Here is a 19,665-nt window from a genome sequence, read left to right on the forward strand (position 1 = left end):
GCACTCAATAGTTTATGCAAGCAGTCTGTAATAGCATCAGATCCTAGACGCTACATTAATGGAGCTAAACGCACCATTCATATTAAATCAACCCTTCCCGTCATGGCTGCGTTGAGTGTAGTTAAAGGTAGTTACACTACTAATAAAAACATTTTACTGTGACAACAAATATCTAAACGTTCTTGGTATAAAATTAATAAACATAGAATCTCAGTTTATTCGAATGTATTAATTACATAACACAAAGCTTAAAAAAGTAATACAGAAATAATAAAAAAAGTATATCATTGGAGTTTTTGTTTTAAATTAATAATAAATGTTTAGGCAACTTGTTATATGTACCTACAAATTGCTTTATAGCTTATTAGTATTAAACTTCTGCTAGCACTCAATAGCTTATGTAACATTTCACAACCACACTTTAAAGAGAATCCAATGGCAATACCTCGCGATAAAATCCCAAATCACCCATTGCGTGTGGGGATGTTAACCGATCGTAAATGGCAGCCAATGTAACTTTTATTGGGAAATTCTATGAAGCGAGTGTTAATCTGTATGTGGTTGGTTATTAATTGTTGTTTTTGGCAATAAATGAGTTTCACACAATTAGTTATACGTTTTAACTACATTACTAAGTCCATATTAAAATATGAACGTTTCACTAATGTTGAATCGGTTCCATTCCTTTATTGGCTAAGTTTGAGCGAATAGGATGAACAAGTTCTATATCAGTCTGTCTGCGTTATATCTAAAAAATTAAATGACAGGTAGACTATACATTTTGCACGCATATTCCTTTCATTATAAACAACACTGAGTACGATGATCCTACATGGCACACCATGGAATTTTGCTGAGCGATTACGAATACTTATACATTGGCCTTATAGGTTACTATGATGGAAACGAAAAAATAGAAGAATAAATAAGTTTGTGAAAACAAAAATTCAAGTACAATATGACTATTGAGTTTAGCTCCTAGATTGAAAATATAAAATATGGTTGTAATCCATGTGAATTGGCATTCCTATTGCCTCATCGGGTGCACAATTGAGAGCACTATGATGTTATTGACACGATCTCTAAGCACGGTGGAGCAACCGAGTCAAGTCTGCATCAGATTATAGACGCTGCATTAAAAGGAAGGTGAACTGGAGCTAAATTCAACATTCATGTTACATCAACTATTCCTACCATGGTACATTCCCACAGTCATACAAGTAAGGAATACGTCACGCCACGCGTCGCAACAGGCTTTGCTGAATTTACACGCAAAATTCAAATCTATAGCTTATTTCAATCGAGATATCTGAGAATAAATAGACAGACATACGATAGTACAAATAAGAAGTTGACACAGAATAACTAACTCATCATAGAACAAATTTTTGTACAATGAAGTACATGAACAAATTTAACGTTGATGTATGAATCTTTATCGACATATTTTGCTGCTTGATACATTCAAATTTTTGTTCATTTAATTGGTTCATATGAGTGTTAAATATTAAATTTTATTAAAGCTATTATAAAATTATGCTGTATGTATTGGGATAGTTAGGCTATATGCGTTAATATGTCACATGTTTGAACTCTTATAGGTGTATTAAGTTAGTATATTTATTCTGCTATTTCTCGTTGCCATCATGGTTATCCATTAAACAAGTGTAAAGTTCAGCTAATGCTCAGCCAAACTCCGTGGATTAACATGCACCATCATCGAACTCCGTGTTCTTCATATATAAATGAAGCCTCAAGCACCATTTCAAGTCTACAGATCAGTTCATTTTCGATACATCGTTCAGACTTACAGAGAGACACAAAAATGACACTTTTACAGCTCTACTTAAAGTGGTTATCCAGCTAATGAGATTTGAGCATGTGACAGTTTTACACGGATAGTAAAACGATAAATAATAAAGGGAAATTCAATGTTAAACGTCGCTGACAAGACTTAATTTCAGGGCACTCTTGAGCTGGAATTGTGTTGGTTGTGCACCCTCCTAAGCTCACCGGAACTTTTATTATTTGAACATCGCTATGAAACCTAAATTAATGTAATAATTTAATAATGTGTCATTTAACAATATATCCCGGGAAAATGTTTTCCGTAGACTTTAAATTTTGGACGAAACTTGTTTTCTACAAAGACAAGAATGTGTTCTATTATGGTGCATGTCCAACCATGGACATTAGATGAGCGTAATTTGTTTTTCAACTTCTTTTTGTATATTTGTATGGCTGTCTAGCTGACCGCATGACATGTTGGGAATATAATGAGTTATATATCTGAAATATTGCGAGCTAAGTCAGCACTCTGTTACGCTGCACGTGATGTAGCTTACTCATATCTTGTTTGTAAAATAAAATTTGCCGTGCATTTCTTATTATCCATTTGCATTCTAGGTCTACAGGGCTATTTACATGTTTTAATTCATATGAAAATATCGATCCTAGACTCTCTACCAATTCACAACTTTCGGACCAAAAGTATTTCAGGCTGAACGATTTTCTTTCTTGACATTTCATAAATTTCTCCGAACTGTCTGGTTTGTACTGTGTTTTTCGAATATGATCCTTTAGGTTCTCTCATCATTAAGTCATGAAAGAAAACTTCAACTTCTTAGACGTGTAAGTTTGTTTAATACAAGATGCTACACGCTTCTCGTTCCCATTGTACTTAGAGTGTTTTGCTGCCGCACGTACTGGCTGTTGTACTACGTTTACCCTGTTACATAAATATGGTGATCTCTCAACATGCATTCCGAACATCATAGGCGTAACCGTTAGTGGTATTGGGCTTCCGTTTTCCGAAATAGTTTTTTAAAAATCTTATTGTAATCAGCAAAATCTTCAAATGTATTCCTTCACGGAAAACTAAAGACTTTAAAACTTACTTTTGTCCAAGGAAACAGGATTGTTTTCCGGACATTTGCCATCATTCAGTAATACAAAACAATCAGTAACACTACGTTCCTAGATCTGCAATCTGATCTTTTCTTTATGTGAATAACTAGCCTAACTCGTAATTACAATATGGATTAAAATAAACAAATAAAACAGAGCGTTGTGTGAGACTCATAATTCAGGACCCACAACGAATCTTGTTGTGTGTCTACTCCACGTACACTAACTCTAACGTGCACTTAATAAAACTAAACAGTAATAACTTCGTGCATTGGTTAATATTTTATTTGCTTGTAGTTGGGTAGTATCTTCTCTTCTAGGCCATCCGATACTCCGGTATTGATCAGTATCACCTTAAATTGCACAACATGGCCATCTTTGACTAATTTCTTGACGCTAAAGCATCGTCAGCTGAAATTAATGTTGTTACTTTTACATTATCACGAAAAGTTTAATTTTAATAGTCTAAATACGCATGACAATTATAATAAAAGTTTGATCTATTCAAACCATTTTAACATCTTCAGGTTTTTTTTACCATCTATCTACTAGCAAATTTATTAAAAGAAAAAGACAATATTATTACCAACATAATAACACATGTATTTAAATAGAACTTCAATATACATAAAACCACTGCTAGTTGTTCCAATTTGTACAGTAATACTGTACATGTAATTAATAACAATTTTTATTAACAGATACATAAATGTTGGCTGTTTCACCAATAACTGTTCAATTAGTGTGTATTGATTGACAGTTGTTTCTATCAATCTAGGCATGTCCATTGTGCAATACTTTAATGTCTGCGTTCGTATTGGATATACAAGAATATAATTGCATAACATAATTATGTGCATTACAACAATTATTAAAATATTGGAATAGTACAATTTACACAAAATTAGTTATTCAAACAACTCTTTCAGAGGGCAGTGTAAAGAAAATTAGAAGTCAAGCCTTTGTAAACAGAGACCGCTTCATTCTAGTTGAATTATGACACTTCACAAGGCTAAATCAACTGTGGCTGATGAATGAACAAGAACTTTCTATTAGTACTCTTTATACCCGAGGTTACTTTCCAAGTATATGTTAACAAAAAAGTTTATTAGGGTAAAAAATTATAATTAATATTTTGGACGTTAAATAGAATAATCCTACCTTTCATCAAGTTTCCAGGAAGATCTGCTAATGTCGGACCATGCGCTCATACTACGGGAACGTCTTCTGATCGCATGAGATTGGAAGTAACGACTGCCCCTGCGGGAGCTTGTATCCATGTCCGGGGGAAAGTTCACCCTGACGACGGGTGGTGGCTTGGGTTCTTCCTTTTCCTCTTCCTCTCCCCCGGGATCGACTGGTTCTGCCAGCAGGAACTCGCTGCTGGTGTTATCTGGCACCATCTCGTACATGGGCCACCAAGGGTGCCGGTAGGTGACTCGAGCCGGTTGCTTGGGACGAGGCTCGGGCTGAGGCGCCCCCTCGGCCTGCTCCGGCAGCTCCATGGTCTACCTACCAGTAGTAGTCATGGCACGACACTCCACTATCCGCTCAACGGAACTTCACTGGTACACTTCACTGGACAACACTGCAGTGCCCTTACCATCGGGCATTTTATATTTACAAGTTTAGGAACCTATTTGTGCACTTATGGATATTATTATCATTTAACAAAGCACCCTTTTTTATTTATTTGAAGCTTTATCCGATGTTCTTTTATTTATAAAATAAACAGTATGATTAATTGGGAACTGAAAGTTTCTCCGTGTAAATCATTAAGTAAAAGACTAAAGCTAATATTATTTAATTTCATAAATATATGTTTTTTACCAAGTACAAATACTTTGTGTGATTAATTAAACCACCACTTCAGGTAGGATAGTATTGCCAATTACACATTTTAGCTAAATTATTATTGAGTAGACGAACAAAGTTTTTATGATGATCGACTTCCTCTTTTCGTGTATTTCTTTAGTTCTTCAAACTTAACAAACTATCAACAACCTTTGAAACTGCAACAACTATATTGAAAAGCTAATAGATGGAATAGCCACAGACTACACAGATAGATAGACACGGACACGGACACGGTCACTACAGCAAGGTGGTGGTGAGGTAAGGGTGGGTAGAGCCTCGTGCTCGAGCAGTAGGGGTGCTACAGACAGCTGGAGACTGTCGGCACGCGAGCCGTGCACTGACTGCCCGTGCCCTCTCCCTTGCCGCCCGGCATCCCATCGATCCATCCCCCGCCTCACCACGCGCCTAGCCGCCTCGCCGCCTCACACCGCTCGCTCGTCCTGACCCACTTGCTTTATCAATGGAACCTCGCGAATTGTTAATGGATGGTGTAGTACGTGGTGGGGCCCCACTGCACACGCGGCTCGTGCAGAGGTCAGATGGTGCTAAGTACCTTTGTTGTAAGGTTGAACTTGGATACTTTGTGATATGACGATCGGATTTAGTATGTTGTGACATTAGTGACAATATGAGTATTCTACAAAATGACTGAAGATGTTAAAGACAAATTTAGTTATCGTTCCAAGTTGTTACTTACGATGAATGTTATTATTGTTAATATTGTACTTTCAAGGTACTTACCTTCAGTTAGTGGAAATGCACTGATATCCCACTCACTACGTCAATGTCACATATTTACAGATTATTAACTGTTGTCTTGCGGACCAGATAACACAGCAGGTGCGTGCTGCGCCTAATTTGTATTGCTGGAGCAGTCTCTGTTAAACGATAATCGACACGACATTGACTATCTAAATGGCATCTTCCTCTTACATGTGATATACCAAGACGGATTCGGGAGTACCAAAGTAACATGGCCTACTAATGTACTTGAATCGTTCACATATGGATTGTAATGGAAGACAATACGGATCTTAGAACTGTGGAACGCTTTGATCCACCACTTTTGCAAGTGTACTTAGGAATAAATACCTAATTTAAGGAAGGTTCTAAATAGATCCTGATCTGTCCTTAAAGTAGATACTGTTATAACGCTATTCTCTAAATTCATCTCCAACACATTTTCTTTAACGTAAGAGCAGTAGTTTGGGATTCTTAGCTTTTCCGGCCAAGACTCGTAACAAAGCACTGCTCTTAAACGAATCAAAATAATAAAGTTTAAAAAGTAAACATAAACCGATTGCAACACATAGAAAAAAAATCAAGGAACTAAAAGGACAAATATAATTAGTAACAGTAAAAAAAAAAACTAAAAAGCCGCACTCGATTGTGTTAAGGTGGCATCAAATCTTAGAAAACTCACATAATCCGCTATATGAATTATGTTTTCCTTATATAGTCACACACACGCACGCGCGCGCGCACACACACACACACACACACACACACACACACACACACACACACACACACACACACACACACACACACACACATAACACACACGAAGATTAGATAGATATAGTATTTGTATATTCATACTGCCCTAACCCTCGCGCGGCCTTTTGGGTGCTTGGGTGTAGGAAACATTGTCAGATTTGTAATTTTTTGAATAAAAGATTTTTGACTTTGACTTTGACACATGTATATGTGGTAGTATGTTGTATATATATATATATATATATATATATATATATATATATATATATATAATACATATATACTACATACTTGGCCGGAGTATAATTCTGACTTTTTCTTGTGGTTTCTCAAGATCTCATAATAATCTTTTTTTATCATTTCTCCAACTTATATAACTATGCCTTATTTTTGTACAGTTGCGAGAATTGTTTTGTTACTAGTGGCCGTTTTTGTTAAAATGCGGATTTTGTTTTAGAAATGTAATTTTACAATCACCAATGTCTGTTTTATTGATATTTATCCAATAAAATTCTAGATATAACAGCCAGACATTCAGCGGGTAAGCTATAATCTCCCTGAACGTAAGGCCGTCTAAAGGATTGGCAGTTCCCAATGCAGCTTTCCAGTGGCTTTAAGTTTTTATAGGGCAATAGTGTGTTACTCGACTGCCGTCTTCGATATTGGGAGCACATTCAGGCGGTGTGACAAAGCCTCTAAGATGGTTATGTCTCTCGGCAGGCTGATGGCTAACGTAGGAAGCCCTAGGTCAAGTAAGAGACGCCTCCTCATGTCTACGGTAAACTCAACCTTCTGTATGGCGCAGAGGTTTGGGCGGGTGTCATGAGGATAAGGCGATACAGTCAAAAGCTGTTATCGGTACAGAGAAGAGCGGCTCTTAGGGTTGCCTGCGCCTATCGCACCGTTTCCGGTTCGGCCGTGGCGGTCGTGGCTGGTGTGATTCCTATTGATCTGCTGGCCATCGAGAGACAGACCGTCTTCCGGGAGGCTGCCGAGCGGGGTAGAGAGGATGCCTTGGCTGCTGCCAGGGTGGAGACTCTGCAGGTTTGGCTGCGGAGGTGGACGGAAGGATCGGACGGTCGCTGGACCTTCCGTCTCACTCGAGAGCTTCAATCCTGGATAGATCGTGGCCACAGGGAGATGATGATGTTCATCACACCTTCTTCGCTTGCGGGCGCTTCACCGAGGCCAGGCGAACGCTCGCCACCACAGTTGGCGATGTTTCGGCAGAGACCATTGTGGAGATGATGCTGCAGAGTGAGGACGCCTGGAATGCAGTCACCACTCATGTACATGCGATCCTTCATCAGAAGCGTGAAGACGGATGCCTGGCTGACCCCTAGCTTCAGAAACAAGTAGCTTTGTCCTGGTTGGACACACGGGCCAGGCAAGATGTCATCTGAAAGGGTTCCGGCCTGGGCCCTCCGTGGCCCGTAGGGGGTTTAGTGGGTAGTCCGCAAGAGAGTCCCACACTCCGTGAGCAAATGCATTCCCCCTACGTTAAAAAAAGAAGAAAGAAAAAAATAGGTGCTAGAGGAGGCAAGGGTGTTAATCTTACAGCGCCAACAGTTCCAAGAGATAACGTATTTTCATTTGGTTGCCAGTTCCAATACTGAAAGATACAATATTGGAGATCTCATTAACCAGATAATTAATAAACCATGTGGAGAGGAATCAGAAGATTAGAATATCAAGGGCATTTAAATGTCGAAAATGCAGGACATTGAAAGACACTGATGCAATATTACTCTCGCTATTTCGTATTATTTCACAGAGTGTAATAAAGTTTTACCGTAGTATTTTGATGTTTTCTATTATATTTGAACATTTTGGTATAATTTTTTCAACTTCAGTAACGTATACTGGTGTGGGAAGTGCTATAGAGATGCTCCCACAGTTACATATATTTCTTTTCTGTATATATTTTAACCCCAACCCATTCAGATATCCTTTTACCCTTAGGATGAAATCTCCTCAAAACATTGGTGCACGTATATATTGTGAAATAATAAACTAAATATTTCCCTAATCGCGGTTATGTAAATAATTTAATATATATTACTAGAAGATACCTTGACTAATATACTACAACATCTCTGATTACCACCGTATAATAAAAAAGAAACAACAGCATCATTTTCAGAAACTCATGTAATTGAGTTATTGTGTACGAAGGTATGGTAAATTAAAAGCATTACTTGATATAATTAAAAACTTTTTATTTCACATAGATTTCTATTAAAAACTTTTAAGGATTTTTTTGTAACCGTTCTCATCAAAACATATAAGTATCTTTCGATATGACATCAAGTAATGTGGTTGATTAATCTTACATCATGCGAATGCGGAACAAACATCCCTGAAATATATGATGAGTTACACAGTAATACTCTCAGGCTTAAAGTTGTTTGTCTACTTTGTCCCTGATTCGAGTGGCCTGCATGATCTCAGTTCATTATAGAGTTATGAAATTATTTGATGTTTAAGTAATTATTACATTTACTGCAATAAACCATTAAAAGTAAAGGTAACTAATTAAAATCGTAGCCTTGGCATTTTGTCCAGGAGTAAAGACCCAATTTGCATTACATCAGCACACAACCTGGCTTTTCTTATAATCAATAGAGAAACATTCTCAAAGAAAGAAATGATCGCTAGCTATCAAAAACGAGTTAAAGTATGAAATTATCAATTTCCTAGCTTTATATATTTCAAACCAACGGCCAGGCACAAAAATAACTGTTACATCAACGTAAGAAAACGTATGCAGACTCTGGAAATGGTGGTTTTAGTCTATCTACTTTTCAGACGTAGACATAACTATTAATTATGTGTCTGACAGTCGGCAGTCGGTTTTATAAGAAAAAATTTTTTATCATATTTTAACTTTTCGATAAAATCTCATTTTGACCTCCTCCAAAAGTAGCGCGGCTGATGATTAGGGAAAATTCCTTCATTGATTTGAAGACCAATAGTGGATATTGCCTCTTGCCTCCTAGATTAATGCGTTACGTATCTTGTTAAAACAGTATTATTTCTTGCTGTATTTATCTTCACATCTTCAGCAGTTGCCCGCGGATTTGCAATCGATTTCTATTGATTGTGTGGGAAAATGATTGATTTTCACTGAAAAATATTTTAATCATCTTGTAAATCACAGAACATTTAACTTCAAAGAGCTATGTTTTGAAGATTTCTTGGTGTACCAATGGAATCCACAAATTTCTCTGCAAAATTCCACAATATTCGAATGAATGGCTTCAAAACATTCAACAACTTTTAAATATTTTAAGCTAGAACGGATGAATACTAAGTCCGTAGTAAACTTAGCAAGAGAACTTACAACGTAATAAATATGATAAAGTCGTATAATAATTTTGAATCGGAGCTATACATTTTGAGTGTAACTATTATTTTAGTGTTCAATTGTTATAGATCCAAAAAGTAAACAATATTTCAACTGCTACGTATTTGAGGTTAAGCTTGTGAAGAAGTATTTCTGGTTTGGATCAGTTATTATACATACAGCATGGTAAAGTCTTCGTTGTCTACTCGGGTAAAAAGTGACCACTTCCAGTCATTGTAATTTACGATCTAAGGTGTTTTATGGCGTAGTAGTGTTAGCGGTGTAGTTCCGATCAAGAAAATATGTACATGCATAGTACTAAAATTTCTTATTCAGTCAAAAAGCGTACACTTGTGTTTAAAATAATGTCAATATGGAATATGGATTTTCGGTGCCATACTAGCATTTGCGGGTTAAGGAATGTTTTCTGAAATGTCTACTTCAGTAAAAAAAACTGCTACTGCCGGTTGTTGGAATCTACTTTCTCCGCCGTAATAGCGATTGCTCATGTTCCATGATTAAGAAAATAAATATGAAGTTGGTTAAAAAGTCTACTTCGGTCACAAAACAACAATTTCCGGCAATTAAGATCTACATAGGGTTTAAGTTATTTTTGGTACACGTATTCTGTCAAGGGCATAAAACGCATGTGAATCATATTTCACCTCTTTTAGACAGCTGTATGTTTGAAAACAAAAATGTACTTTCCTAGAGGTTTCCACTGCATTAAAACTCTTACTGGTATTTAATTTTCACGAAATCCTTTTTTATTTTCTGTGTAAGTCATGAGAAACGTGTGTATCTTTCTAGGACATTGAGAAGATTTAAAAAAATACATATAGATATTGTGGGGTTGACAAACCCATTTCAATCCCTGTGGATTGCTGATCATGAAATATCTTTCATTTTTCTAATTAGAGGATGTAACGCGTGTGTGTCAAATTTTTTCCTAGGACATCCAGGAGTTGATAGACGAAATATAGTTGTTTTAAGGGTAGTAAACCATTCTAATTCAGCAGCAAGGCATACGTGTACCATTTACGTACATTTACATTTTCTGCGATATCCGGAAGTTGGAGAATTTGTAATCAGTGTATACGTGAGTGAATGAGGACTTTGTCTTTTCTATAATAATTTCAACTTTTAAATACAAATGATTAGCTAAATTTGTTGCTAAGCACTAATATCGAGAATGGCTAGACCAATTCGGATAATTCTATTTGTAAAATAATCGTTTAAAATCAGAGAAATGTCTACATGAACAGAAAGATCGGTAAAATTTCCCAGAAAATTTAATTATTCAGAAAAAATAGTAATAATTATGTTTCATAATCGAAATTTAACTGACACTAAACAGCTGTTGAAACTTTCAGCTAAAATTCGACACATTGGCTGAATTATCTAAACATTTAAATTTTATAAAATGCGAAGTGTACAGCAAATAAAACTGTAATATCTAGTGTAACTCCATATTGCGCCAGTGACAAATTACAAATTCTAATGCATTGTAAATGCTATTTAAACACTGTTACAAAACCAACCTTAGGAAACAAAGTTGTGTGGAAAAACCGAGAAATGAATACTGGCAAGCCTCATCTCTCCATTTTTTCCAGACCACAATACGAAAAACAACAAGACTTCTATAACGCTAACCTTATAAAATATATTTTGGAATGTTGCATGATTTTTATAAAGATTTCCCCCCTATACTTGAAACAGAAACGAATCAAATTTAATTTCCCCCTAGGCGGTAATAGTCTTCTCAGTTTTACGTATATATGTATATTTTCCTCATCAAGACAGTAAGGCATACTTAAATATTGCACTGGAAATGTTTTAGACCAACAGCAGATTATTAGAGCCGGAAGTAGACGCTTTTTCACCGTAGGCGATTTCCGAGAGCTACTACATACATAATTAGTTTTTTGATCGGAGCAACAAAAAATAGTAAAATTTGACACCGTAAGCGAATTTAAACAGCCGAAAGTAGGCACCTCTTACCTGAAGTAGGCTTCTCAGTCCTTTGAATTTTCTTCGTCGGGACAAGTCGAAGTCCACAGTACTATGGTAATGGAAAAATCTTATACCGGAATTGTATAACAAAGGCGAGATATGATTTTGAAAAAGAGGCAAAAACATTTTTTTTTACATTTAAATTATAGAATATATTAGATATACAGTGTTTATTCACCATTGTAATACACATTGCAAAGATACTTGATTAAACCTTGATTTAAAAAGCTGTGAATTTTCGCACGAAAGGTACTCGAAACTGGTTGGCTTCCTTGACATTGTTCTTGGCTTTTTTATTATAGCTTAATGGTAACAAAGGGATGGTATACTATTCCCCTTGTACCGTAACACAAGCGAACGAAGTAGATGATTTTGACCTAATTAGTCTTTTAATCTAAGTTGGATCACAAAACCCAAATATGTGTTCTTTTACATGGGCAGTGCAACAATATTAACTCAACTGGAGAACCGTAATTAATTAGACCGGGAGTGATATTAACCAGCCGGAACTGACACCTTTTTACCGCAGTAATTTTTTATTCGTGCGTAATTATATATGCGGTAGTACATTACAAATGCTGTTAGTAGGCGCTTATTGACCCAAGTAGATTTTGAAAACCAACTTATGCATTTTCTTGATCGGAAAAACATTAGTTGTCGAACCGTAAATTAATTAAAACGGAAGTGCATCTAAACGACCGCCACGGACTCATTTTGGCTGTAGTAACTTTTCAGTCGTACGTGCATTATATATTATAATGGCACTTGAAATATCTTAGACAGAAAGTAAATTAAAATATGAGAAAGTAGACGCTTTTTAATCGAAGTTGGTGTTCTTGATCGGGACATATGGAAAACTCAACTATGAAACTGAAAATACCGTAGACAGTAAGTGAGAGCAAGCAGACGGAAATTAACACTTTTGGATCAAAGCAGGCTTTTGAAACTTACACCTATATTTTTTCGTACAACAAAACGCATAAAAGAAACAGTCCAAATTTTATCTAAATTCAAATCTTCTTAACGTTGGATGGTAAAATAATTTTTAACTAATATATCTACTCCTGTTTGAAAAATAACATACAGCTCCATCTACATTTCGATTTTGGGAAGTAAAGGAAGAGAAAATAGGAAAATGTTTCCGGAACACTTAAGAATTTGTAAAAATAAGCATAATATTTACGTTTTAAAATACAAATTTTGACATAAATAACTGTTGGCGCTTTTAAACCTTATTTGATGTTTCAGCTGAAGTTAGTCAAAGAGGCTGAAAGATTTGTTAGTATTTAATATTATGAAACAGTGCTTGATCAGTAGTCGAATGCAGATAACAGAGACAAAGTTACCCTATAATTTCTATTTCAAACTGCTCTAATGGCGAAGCAAACACCATTAATGCATCGGAAATATTTAGTTTAAACCTTGTTTTTGCAAATACTATGAAAATAATATAATAAAACCCACCTTAATGATTTATCTGTGAATGTTTGCACGTAAGATAGGCAAAGGTGGTTGGCTTACTTGTCATTAAAATATTGAATTTTGCAGTGGCTTAAAGAAAAACAGCAAAATAAACACTTATGTACATCAACGAGCCATTATTTCCCATAACTGTAGGTCCGAAAACAGAAAAAAACGACTTCTATACTACAAAAGTATTATCTACGCTTACACCCAGAAATAATAATATTAAACTCGTTGAATAATGTATTTCTTTGCGACTGGCAGAGAATATTTTATGTCTTCATTAATTTTATGAGTGAAGTATTTCGTTTTATGAGGAACATTTCACTTTTCATTTTACAATTTTTAATGCAAAATAGTACAGAGTAAATCAGGAATAAGAATTTAACCTTGGCTATTTCTTGTTAGAAGTTGAATAAATTAACTTTGCGTAACTTTTGTTAAGAAGTGGAAAATTCTCGGAAGAAAGTTTAAGTCCAATTTCATATAGTAGAAAACTTTCCATTGCATTATTTATATATCCTGAGATATGTTCCGTATATTTCTTATTGGTCCTACAAAATAAATATAAATCAGTTTTCGTTAGTCTTATTAAAAATAAAATGCTAAGATTTCAATTTTGCAATTAAGCTGAATTATATTCTAAAAGCTCTTTTACCTCTTTAATACGAATACAATGTTTAAATTTATTTCACGTTGAGTTATGCAGAACGATATAGGAATAGAATCATTTTACTCCATACCCTTTTACATATACCAATTAATTAATTTTAAACAATTTTTTGCGATTTTTATAAGGTGTAAATTGAATATAAGACCAATAAAGATTGATGCACGAAAGGTACTCACACCGTCAGGGCTCGAACCCGGATATCTCGCTTGCTAGGAGAGAGTGCTAACCATTATAATCAAAAAGCCCTTACATTTACCACATATTTTTATTTTTTTATTGTTTTAGTGACACCTGTGTTTAAATAACCAAAATAACATTTGATCGGGGGTCCTAACACCTACCAATACCCTCTAAAAATTCATTAAATTTGTGTAAGTGACAATATCTTAATTCTGTATTAATAAAATGATACAACAGAGTATCAAAGAAACTGACAGACGTAACAAAGTGTTATCGCAAACCAATGAATTACTCTTTTATTAAAGATAATAGAGGAACCTATATACCAAACCTAAGTCTCTGGGACCTTTGTGTCAAAAGTGATCACCAAGACGGAAGACGGCACGAGTTTATGAAAGCTCGATTTTGTGTAGTGTTCTTAATTAACATTGGATAATAACAACACATTACTGCCAATTATATAATAAATTTCAGTTGCATAGAAAGATAAGGTGTTTTAGGGAAATTAAAAAGCACTTACATTTATTTACGTTAGTGCCACGTTTCTTTTTTTGTGATTTTAGAGTAATGTTCAAGGTATAGGCCAAGAAGCTGGTCTCCCCGGAAGAGTGGGAGGCCAGCTCTGAACCAGCCTCTCCAGTCAAAGTAGACACACGTTCAGGGTGGCACACCCTTGTTGAGGTTATCAAGAACCTCTGACAGTTAGGGAACGAACCCCACCAAACTCCCGAACAGACATCTCCCGCAGTAGACTAGATCTATCGAATTGTCCATGAACCCCAGAATCTCGACATTGCGGTTTATGACGTGCTGCTCCTGGACATCCATAACGTTGCCCAGATTCAACAGACACATCGGATTTTGCTGTGCGCAGTGGTGGGTTCAACTGGACGGTATAAAGAACAGCCAAAAGTGATCCCTGCTGGGTCCGGTTTTCAGTTACTACTTATACAATTTCAGACACAACACTTTGTTAGTGGTTTCCACTTCAGAATTGATATTCAGGATATAACAGCACCATCGTTTACACAACGTTCAGAAATATCCAGGCACACGGCTCAACAGGCCTACGGAAACCCTATATCACTTGAAACCATCTGACTCTGTGAGCCCCAAGCAGCCCACACTAACCTTGCTTGTGAATTCATGCAGATTATGGAGGCAATATGTCTCTATATCAGGTAGTGTAAAATAATCCCTTAATTTAGTTCAAAATGTTTTATAATTGCTATAGTTTATTAGGTCTGCATCATTGAGTAAAGTGTTATAAATTAAAAAGAGTTTATTTCTATTTTGTTAAGTTAAAGATTATTAAAAATAATGCACTGGTGGTTAATTCATCAAATATGCCCCGAATAAAAATATTTTAGTAATGAATGGTTTGATAAACATCAAAAGGCATGTGAGTATTAGGATGGTAAGACACTGTTTAGGGAACGGACAGGGCATACAACTGTTTGCTGAGTCGATATAACGCGGGGTGGAGGGCACAAACCGGAAGTGAGATCGATTATCTGACTCTGATTGAATCCCTTTATCACGTTGGCAACAACGTCCACATGCGGATTTATTTGGCAAGTTGAGATTTATTGTAGCTGACCGTAACAATTTCTATAATTTCCTCTTTCCAATTTCAAACTAAGGCAAATATATTCTTCTTTCGTTCCTAAACTTATGACACCCTTCATCTACATCTGTGTTTCATGCTGATTAGACTGGATTATTCTCCATTGAAAATCAGAATGTGCAAAGGACTTTCCCATTGTATTAAAATATTTCTCATTAAATATTCACTGACAACTCAACCTGCAATTTAGTGATTGAATCAATCTGGTAATAAACGGAAAATTTAAGAAAATTTTGGGCTGATTTGGGTTTAAATTTATGAATTTTAGACAATAATCGGCACTGTGTGTGATCACACAAACAACTTCGCTAGAACATCTGTAGGTACCTGTGTTATACGTTCACAGATATACATGCGACGCTGTATATCCACATATAAGCATACAATGGATTATTCTATGATCAGCGATCACTGCAGATCGCTGCACATGATCTAAATGACCCAAGTTCGTTAGGTGGATAAACGTCCAAGTCACTCCTTAAGGGCCTGAAGTGCGCTAAAAATTACTCCCCCAACCTACAATTTGAAAAATATGTTGAATAAGGATGACCTAATGAACAGTAATAAGTCTAACAGTAACAGTCTATGAAGTCTTAATTAATATTTACATGTACAATAAATGTGTTATTTACAAAAATTAATTGTTAGTATTAGACTCAACAACTAACCTACATTCCAATCCGGCTCGTTATACTTGATAACATATAGTATTGCATGTTACATCTCTTTTGTATTTTGTTTTTCCACAGTGAAGTGTTGCTTAGTATTGCCAAATATGCACATATTCCTCAAAGGTTTATCGCTTATTGGGTATAAGCCACTCAGGAAATATTTCCACAATTACAGTTTTAATTTGATATTCTATATGCATATGATACTTTTTATTAATAAGAAGTTAACACTATTTAATAGTTACTATTTAATAAGAGTACAAAGTCTAATTTAATGTACACATGGGGAACATCGTTGAATTTTACTAACCAGATAGGCGATTTGAACCAAGGACAATGCATAGTAGGTTTTAGTATCTTAAAGGATCAGCCGTTGGTCATATTGCAGTTTTTAAGATTAGGGGTTCCAATTCACAGTTACATTTAAGGGAGTCGACGATCCAATCAGACCTCCTTGGCCCGCGATTGTTCTGGTGCTACCAATATGATCCTCTTAGCACACGTGTGTAATCAAGGTTCAGACCAAGGATTACGTTTGATAGATCCTTGGCCTAATGTAGGTCAACATCTTCTATGTAATGACGATACAAAATTTGCACAATCAACTGAAAGTAACCTGGTAATTGCTATGGGTTTAACAAACAAATACGTACATAAACTATAAAATATTTGCAGTTTTGAATTTACATATTTGGGAATAGCACTGGTTCTATTGATTTGCCAAAAACTACGAAAATATGCATATATATTCTTTGTGTAGGTGAATTACTGCTTATATTTATACATATAATAATTTTTTAACATGTTTACTGATTTTTTCAGGATATATAGATATTGAAAAACATATTGAAATAAAAAGGCAAACAGTTTTGTATGTAAACTAAGTTATTAATTGAGTATCTCAGTTTACACTTTGTATTTTAAATTTAAAAGTGTAGATGAAACGTGTGTATTTTCCGTACAAGTAAATTTGTATTTCTTGTAGGATGATATTTACAGAAATAAGTTATTCCTTTAAATTTATTGTAATTCACGTTTACATTTATTTCGTGAGTTAAGTGTTACTAATCGATATTAGATCTGATGTTGATTTGTGTGTGGTTTTAAAACATTTGAACATTGTTTCTAACATAAAATAAGCTATATAAAAAACAAAGGGCTCAGTTTGTTTATGGACAGTATAACTTATTTTCAATCTGTAAGTAATATGTAAAAATTTCTAATGTCGTACTAAACATTTACTGTTATTCATACCTTATGTGTCAAAAGAACTACTTACTCAATTTTAAACGTATCAAAACTGATAATAAACACTTTACGTTGTATAACATATACTATATTATCTGTTTTCAAATTTAAAATCCCAGCTATGGCTGTGATGTAATTTAATGATGTAATAATCGTTCACTTTGTCTTAATGTTGGTCTTAGTAAAATAATGGAGGGAAATCTTAATTTCCTTGTTTGATCATTTTTAAACTCCGAGTTTGCTGGAGTCACCATAGGCCTTTTACACACTACCATTCGCGATGGTAGCCAAGACTTGTTCTACGTAGGTAATGGATTCATGTTTCAACCGTTATTTAACTAAGATTTTCAAGCAAAAAACGTTTGGTACGAAATATCTTCGCACTATTAAAATATACATTTATTTATAAAAAGACAGCATTCTATTTATATTACGTACACTCGTATACACAGAGACTGAACACCAAATCCTTAACTAGGCTGCAAGATTTCAAAACGACACTTTTCTGTAATCATTTGCTACATTTCTTATGTGTAGAGAAGGAAAAGTTAGAGTGTAATAATGAATTACGTAGTACGTATGTCCGATTACGATATTTCTGCTCTACGTGAAATAGAGTTTGCGTACTCTAACATTTATCCGCATACTATAAGTCAAAGAACTCATTGATTGTTATTATTGTAAACTGTCTAACAAACTTGCCATTGTCATTGTTCGATCTGACAGTCTTATTGCGATGAAGCCCAATGGCCTATGTTGTAGTCAACTAAATGTTATCTTTATAATGTAGTAAACGTAATGCAACAGGAAAATACGTTGATTTATTGCCTTAATTTGTATATTTCAGATTATATTAAATATCATTGAAGCATAAATTTAGACTATGAAGTTTGTTTATTGCACGTTATGACGCTGAAACATCGTAAATCAATAAAGAAAATATAGTGAAAACTGCGACTGAAAGGTATGTCATGAACAACTATACATCAATCAGTTGGTTTACAAGACATCTTATCTCAAAAAATATACATATGTAAATGAAATCTACAAACCCTTTCCGAAATTAGTATAACATAGTAAGATGTCAGACTATATTAAATGTCAGTGAAACAAAAAGACGCTGAAACACTAAAGGAAAATACAAAATATAGTGAAAACTGCAACTGAAAGATATGTCATGAACAACAATAAATCAGTCAGTTTACAAGACATATAAATGGAAATATATGCGCTGAGGCAACGCTCACCCAAACTGTACTTCTGTATATATAAACGATTTTATATATTTATAGAAACGTATGCATGTAATTATGGCTTTTTAAAATATACAACTATACTAATCTCTCTCTTTCTCTTTCTCACCATAATAATTGTAGTATATTATATATCGAATTGTACATTGCAAATTATTCCGAATACTAAAATATTGTTTACGTTTAATGTAACCAGGAAATGTTTCTTGGCTGTAGATGTCTTTATTATACTATCTCATTAGAAACGCACTCCATTCCTTATTTTATATTATGTATTTAACCAGTCATATGGTACTTAAAAAGTATTTTTGAAATACTAACTAAAACCATTTTACTTGAACTATAATTTGTTAATGAGAATATAATCAATTGTAAAATGTATGTCATGCACCTTTCAGATTGTTAACAATAGACCGGATATAATTGTCTTTTCTCCCTTTCATCCCAAGCCCACTACTCGTCCTTTGTCTATTTACAAGTACTTCACTAGCCTCTAGGCAGAACTTCCTGATAATCCTTATTCTCGTTGCAGTAGTCCGCAGTACAATTAGATATTTAGAAAGAACTTTTGTGCTTTTCCGTATGTTTAATTTTGTGCGTGTTTCAAGCGTGTTGTAGTGTTCAGATATTTTTAGTTAGTTTTAAATACAACCTATTTGTTGTTAACTAGACAAGTTTTGTAATCAGTTCATATTTATTATATTGCACTGTTATATTCCTATACTTATAATATATTATCTGAAACCTGAAAATAAAGATTCAAATCCACAACACGTCGTTTCTTCTATAGTAACACAAATTCCCACAAGTTTAAGTGTTCCTTCTTATCTACCCGTCGTCAATAATAAACTACTAAATGTGGCGTCCAGATTTCTACTGTCTTTGCGGAAAACCCAAATAGTAATTGTCCACGTATTCCACACGAT

This window comes from Homalodisca vitripennis, chromosome 1, assembly GCF_021130785.1.
Source record: "Homalodisca vitripennis isolate AUS2020 chromosome 1, UT_GWSS_2.1, whole genome shotgun sequence".
In the NCBI taxonomy this organism is placed as follows: domain Eukaryota; kingdom Metazoa; phylum Arthropoda; class Insecta; order Hemiptera; family Cicadellidae; genus Homalodisca; species Homalodisca vitripennis.